Here is a 6,497-nt window from a genome sequence, read left to right as displayed (position 1 = left end):
TGTCCATGCATACCACTACCCCATGTCCTGTCAGAGGCCATCCTCTGACAGGTCCTCACACCTGCATGTCAGACCACCTGTCTTCAAGCCCCAACCCCTCCCCACTGCACAGATGCTGAGCTTGTGGGCTTTGCTGATGCATCCAACATTGATGGGGGTTTTGGGGATCCAAACTCAAATCCTCACCCTTGGGAGGCAAGTGCTCTGCCTATCCCTGCAGCTTTGTCTCAGGTGTTTGATGATAACCTAGAGCCTTTTTGAGGACTTATGAGAACAGTGTCATCTTGATGGGTCAGTTTAGAAACACAGCTTTGTCTTTTTTCATTTTTTAACATCTGTACCATCAGTTTGAGGCTAATCATTCAGAATTCAAAGAAAAACTGACACAGCGCGCATATACATGAGGACTTTAACGCAGGAGACACAGCAAACATTCAAAACAGAGAACTGAGGAGAGGTAAACATCTTACAGGCTTTGATTTCTAAAAGCCTAAATTCTCCCCATAGCCCACAGAAGCCAGAGCCTTGAAGCCCTTCCCAACCATGTCATGACAGGTCCTATTGTGACCTCATGAGGAGCGACTGTGAGGAGGTCCAGCCAACAGATGTTAAGCTGTAGCCAGGCCTGGATTTCTTTGAGTGCTTTGAGAGGAGGTGTGGAGTGGAGCTCTCTGCGACTTGGTTGTATTTAGTGAGCTGTGTGTGGTTGTATCGGATTTTACTGTACTGTGTATATGTGTATGTATTAGTGTATGTAGGATAATGTGTGTTGACAGATTTGCTTGTGTGTGACTGTGTGTACACTTTCGCCCGTGTTTGTCAGTATATGTAGGAGTGTGTGAGTTCACAGGTTTGTTTGTGTGTATGTGTATGTATGTGTGTACGTTTTCTTGTGCATGTGTGTGTCCCTGTGTGTATGTTTGTGTCTGTGATGTGCGTTTTTATTGGTGTGCTTGTGTGTAAGTATGTGTGTACCTGTTCATGTGTGATTGGGTTTTGTGTGAATCTGGGTGTTTGTAAGAGTTTGTCTGTGTGAGTATAAGTACACTTTTGTGTATTTCTGTATGTGCTTCTGTGTGTGCCTCTGTGTGTGTGTGTGTGTGTCTGTGTGTGTGTGTGTGTGTGTACGCCGCCCGTGGCCATCCCCTTTTGCCCCTTCTTATATCTATATTACCTGTACCTCAGTGCAAGAGAATGTAGAGCCCAGAAGTCAGCCCAGCTACTGTTCCTCAGGTAGGTCATCAACCGTATTTTCAAGACAGGCTTTCTCACTGGCCTGCAGCTGCCCAAGTACCTGTGTTGGCTGACCAGTAGCTCACAGGGATTTCATATGCCAACCCCATAATATCAGATTAAAGGCCTACATAGACGGCTGCCTGCTCATGTATGTTTTTTTTTTTCTGTGTTTAAGAGATAGAATTAGGCCATTAGATATTCCCAAGACCACTGGCTATTTTCTTATTGTGGTTTTGATTTTATTTATTTATTTATTTATTTATTTATTTATTTATTTATTTATTATGGATTGCTGGTTTCATTTTTTGGTGGTGGTTTTTATGTTCTCACATGCTATATTATTGCTTTGATTATATACATTTGTCAAGTCGGATGATTCAGTCTATCTCCATTTTCAATGTCCTGCGGTTTCATCCTTTTACATTATTCCTGTTTCTCTATTTATTGAGTACAAGCAATCATTGGCTTAGTCTTGATACAAATTTGCCCTTTGTGACACTTTGACTCTTCGGCCTTTGTTTAAGGTTTACTATTCACTGATATTTAACTGCCTTATTCCTTGTGGTTGGTTAATTTTAATTTTCAATATTTTGCTCTGGAGAGTTGTGGAGTTTTGTGGATCACTAGGTCCTGAAATTCAATGGAGTTTCCCTTAAGTGTTGGCTTTTTATATTTGTTTGTTTTGTCTTATACTAATTCTTTCTCCTCTCGTTTCTTTCATCTGACCTTTTTCTTCAAACTACATCCATTCACAGTATTGATCAGCTTTGGTGCCCAATCCTATTTTAGTATGACGATTTTTATTTTCATCATTGCATTTAGTATGTGTGTGCTCTTGGCTTTCTCTTTTGGGGTTGGTTATTTGGGTGGCTTTTACTTATGATTCTTCATATTTTCCCCCTTTAATTTTACTCTATTTTTCTAATCTAGTCTTTTCTTTGTTTTTATTTTTTCTTTTTGTTTCGTTTGTTTCTTTTAGGTTCCACATGTGTAATTTTAGTTCCTGAATTGCTCCATCTTTTTCATTATTTGATTCCATTTGTTTGTTATTTTTAGGTAGCATTAGTACTGATAAAATGCCTACAGAGACTGAGAAGGAGTTACCACCTCCTAGCCCCGATCCCAGTATCTCTGAGGAGGGAACCTTTCGTTCCCAATATAAAGTACTGAAGACTATTGGAAAAGGAAGCCATGCCAAGGTCCTCCTGGCCTACCACCAGCTCACAGGATCCCCGGTGGCAGTCAAAGTTCCCGAAAGGACAAGCAGTGGTTCCAGCCAGCCATGACAGAAGCAAACATAATGAGAAAGATCAACCACCCCAACATTGTTTCTCTCTTACAAGTCATTGAAAACAAAACTAGAATATACCTCATAATGGAGCTGGTGGAAGGCCAACAACTCTACCAGTACATCAGAGAGTCAGGGCACATAGAGGAGGATGAGGCTCGGCAAATATTTGAACAGATATTATCAGCAGTGAGCTACTGCCATGGAAAGGGGATTGTTCACCGAGACCTGAAACTGGACAATATAATGATCGATATAAACAAAATGTCAAAGTCATCGACTTTGGGCTGAGCACCAAAACACAACCTGGACATATGCTAAACCAGCACTGCGGTGCGTACTCTTTTGGTTCCCCAGAACTCTTCCTTGGACTTCTGTATGACGGGATGAAGAATGACATGTGGACAATAGGAGTGGTCTTGTATTATATGGTAGTGGGAAAGCTTCCATTTGATTCAGTGATCATCCAAGAATTACAAATACAAGTTGTTGCAGGGGTGTATCCTACCCCCTGTGGGGTTTCAGAAGAACTGGAGAACCTCCTTAGTCAATTACTAACAGTAAATCCAATGTATAGACCAACAGACAGTGAGGTGATGAAATACGCCTGGTTCAAAGAACACGGGAAGGGGTTCACAGGTCGTCGTGAAGAACTGCTTCCCCTCAGGCCAGACCCTGAAATTTTGGGTGCGATGAAATGCATGGGATTTCAAGCCTCTGTAATAAAATACTCCCTAATAAAAAGAAAATATAATGAGGAAATGGCAACTTATTGCTTCCTACAACAGCAGGCTCTCCCAGGGTATGGCTGCACAGCCCAGGCACAGCAAGTGCCTCCTGTTACAGTCCCATTCCCTAGCCTTGATACTGCTGCTGCTTTTAGATTAGAACCAAAGAGGAGTGGAAGCCTGCCACTGACCTTCTCAGAAAGAAAAGCTGACTTCCCTCAGGGAAATGGATGGATGGATGGATGGATGGATGGATGGATGGATGGATGGATGGATAGACAGATAAGTGATTTGACTTAATCAGTTTCTTCCAGTCCTACATTTCTGAGCTAAACACCTTGGACATGGCTGCTGCAATTGCTTGTTCTACATTTCTGCTTTCTTTGGCTGTTCATTGAAGGGAGCCCCCTTAGAATATGCTCCTCTAAATAATGGCCCATCTGTGGAATGTATAGCTTCTCAGTTAGGAGCTGAGGGATTCTTGGAAGGACTTCCCAAAATCCCCTCTGGGGCAGTTGCCAGTGTCCTCTACTTCAGACAGCAGCTGCATGAAGCAAACACACACCTGTCTGAACATTCCAGCTTGGGTGCACGTCACAGTGCACCTGCCCCAGGGTCCCTGTCAGTTGCACATGCCACAGGGCCACTACTACAAGATCCCTTCCCCAGGACTCCTGCCCCATTGCATCTCCCCCAGGATCCCTGCTCTGTTGTAACTGAACCAGGGTCCCTGCCCTGTTGTTCCTGGCTCAGGGTTCCTACTCAGTTTTACCTGCCCCAACGACCCTGTCCCACTGCACGAGCCTCATGGATCCTGTCCCATTGTGCCCACCATGCTGCACTTTCCTGAGAGTACCTACTAACTGTCCCGAGGTGGCATTTTTCAAAATCTAATTCAAAGATCTTGCCAGTCAGAACCCATTGTCTTTGGTAACACCAAGTAGATATTTGCAGGGCTTCCTCACCTACATTTAATCAATCCCTTCTCTCAGTTGTCCATGTGGAAGCAAAGAAACTAGCAGCAGAACATGGATTATTCATCCAGGATATCAGCACCCCTAGAATTCTCATGAGATGGGCTGCTGTGACTGTGATACAGGGGTGGCAGGGAGGCTTTGACACTGAACAAGCCCAGAGTGCTGACCCTGCTCACATGTGTGCCAGCACCTTAACCTACCTCTAGATGTCCTAAACTCTGAGAGGAGGAAGGAGATCTTCCTACATAGAAGCTGTTCTCTGAATCTCTGCTGGCCAAGGTCAAGCCAGAGTGTTTGAACATGCCAGTTCCAGCCCCTGAGGGTTCTCTGCCTGCCTGGTGTTTGGTTGTGCTTTACGTATGGCACGGTGAAGATGTGGTCCATACTAGGAATATCTTTGTAGACAACTGCCCTGGGTTCCCATGCTAAAATTCAATTAGGGACTGACAGGGACCTAAATACCAACAAGACAGTGCCAAGACCATGAGTTCCAAAATCAAGAGCAAATGGGGCCTTGATGCTATCCTGTGCTGGTCTGACAGGAGTCAGCACACACAATTCTCCTGCACATCCAATGCCCCTTGGAAAAATCCTCTGTCAAGGGCAGGTGATGCCTCATGAGAATGAACTGTCAGCGTAGGACAAGACACTTGGGACTACTGTCCTGAACTCACCAGTCTCAGAAGAATGGGCTTTGAAAAGTTTTCAGAACACAGAATAGGGGTGTGTAAGCAAGTGCAGGTAATCCTTGGGAAACACATAGTTCCTGAGGAGGTTCTGAGATATGTTGGATCCACTCCTGGAAAAAGCAGCATTGTGTTCAGGGGGTAAGAAAGCAGGAGCCTGCTGATGTTTTCACAGTATTGCATGGGAACAGTAACAATGCCCTTAGGAGCAGGATGTCCTAACACTCTCAGATCAAGCAGACAGCCTAGAGCCTATTAGGCCCATATCCCAAGAGAATGCCGCTCATGTGTGAAGCTTCTATAGCCAGGAAGCTGAAGCAGGGAACATCGATATTGTCTCAGTTAGGGGTTTACTGCTGAGAACAGACACACCATGACCAATGCAGCTCTTATGTGGACAACATTAATGGACACAGGATTGCAGGTTCAGAGACTCAGTCCAGTATCATCAAGCTGGGAGCATGGCAGCATCCAGGCAGTCATGGTGCCAGAGTAAGTGAGAGGTCTACATATTCATCTGAAGGCTGCTTGGGGAAGATTGGCTTGCATGTGGATAGGAAAAGGGTTTTAAATCCCATGCCCACAGTGACACACCTACTTTAACAAGACCACGCCTCCTAATATTGCCACTCCCTGAGCTAAGCATATACAAACCATCATAGACATCTTGCAGGAGGGTGGTACTGTTCTATCAGAGAGAAACTTCTGCTCCAGTTAATATATTGAGGTCAACCCTGGATAGGGCCCAGAGCCCTCCACACATCCTGGGACTCAGGGAGGCATCCTATGAAAGAGCTTTTTCCTAGAAGGTCACATGGGTGTTAAGGCCTCCCTTCCAGTCAGGCTATAGGGAGTCTCCAATGCTAAACTCTGTCTCTTTGCAGAAGTGAAACAATAAAAATTCACCCTTCACAGTACAGTGAGTAGCAAAAATGGTGAAAGGTGTAAATAGAACCAATTAGTACCTGAGCATGAGGATTGGTTTTATATGAAATGTGGGTGGGTGCAGTGCAGTATCCTCCTGCATGTACCTACATGTTCAGTAACTACCCTGTTCGATGCTGCTTTACAGAGAACCATCTGGAATCCATTCACTGAGGGACTCCATCCCTGGACTGGAAGCTACAGGTGGGACTTTTGTATCCAGGTCTCCCAGCCCTGGGACAGGGATGCATGGATAAAGTGGAGAGAAGCAGACTGGAATGGTGCAGAGGTTATCCTGCCAACAACCCCAAGCCCCCAGCTGCATGATAATGTAGAATAGCGAGCAGTTTCCCAGACAGCCTCACTCCCCAAAGACAGACTTCTTCCAGTCCCTCCTTATGCCAAGGGAAAGAAAATCAAAAAAAGCAGGAGCACGGAAAGAAAAATTGCACTACTCCCAGGAGCCAAGGACAAGCCCCCTCCCATCCTCTGATCTGACCCCATAACCGTCCACAGCCAAGTCCTGGGCTCATCTCTAGAGGCACATGGACCCAGGCAGATGAGCCCTTGAATCACAATCGGCTCCTCAAAAGCATCCTATGGGTGTCAGTCCTGAGTCCATGAATCGGAGGTGCTCTGCACAGCTATTCAGAGAAGC

The 6,497-nt window shown here is 45.1% G+C and overlaps 1 long non-coding RNA gene across 1 annotated transcript; it reads left to right on the top strand.

The window, feature by feature from the left end:
* Positions 1–498: 498 nt before the first annotated feature.
* Positions 499–3,286, top strand: LOC134485062 (uncharacterized). The gene is made up of 2 exons (XR_010062942.1): positions 499–1,237; positions 2,297–3,286. It is a non-coding gene; the product is annotated as an uncharacterized LOC134485062 (long non-coding RNA).
* The last annotated feature ends 3,211 nt before the right edge of the window (positions 3,287–6,497 follow it).

Source organism: Rattus norvegicus, chromosome 1 (genome assembly GCF_036323735.1).
Source record: "Rattus norvegicus strain BN/NHsdMcwi chromosome 1, GRCr8, whole genome shotgun sequence".
NCBI classification, from domain to species: domain Eukaryota; kingdom Metazoa; phylum Chordata; class Mammalia; order Rodentia; family Muridae; genus Rattus; species Rattus norvegicus.
Note: the sequence above shows the minus strand (reverse complement) of the source record. Positions and strands in the feature narration are given on the sequence as shown.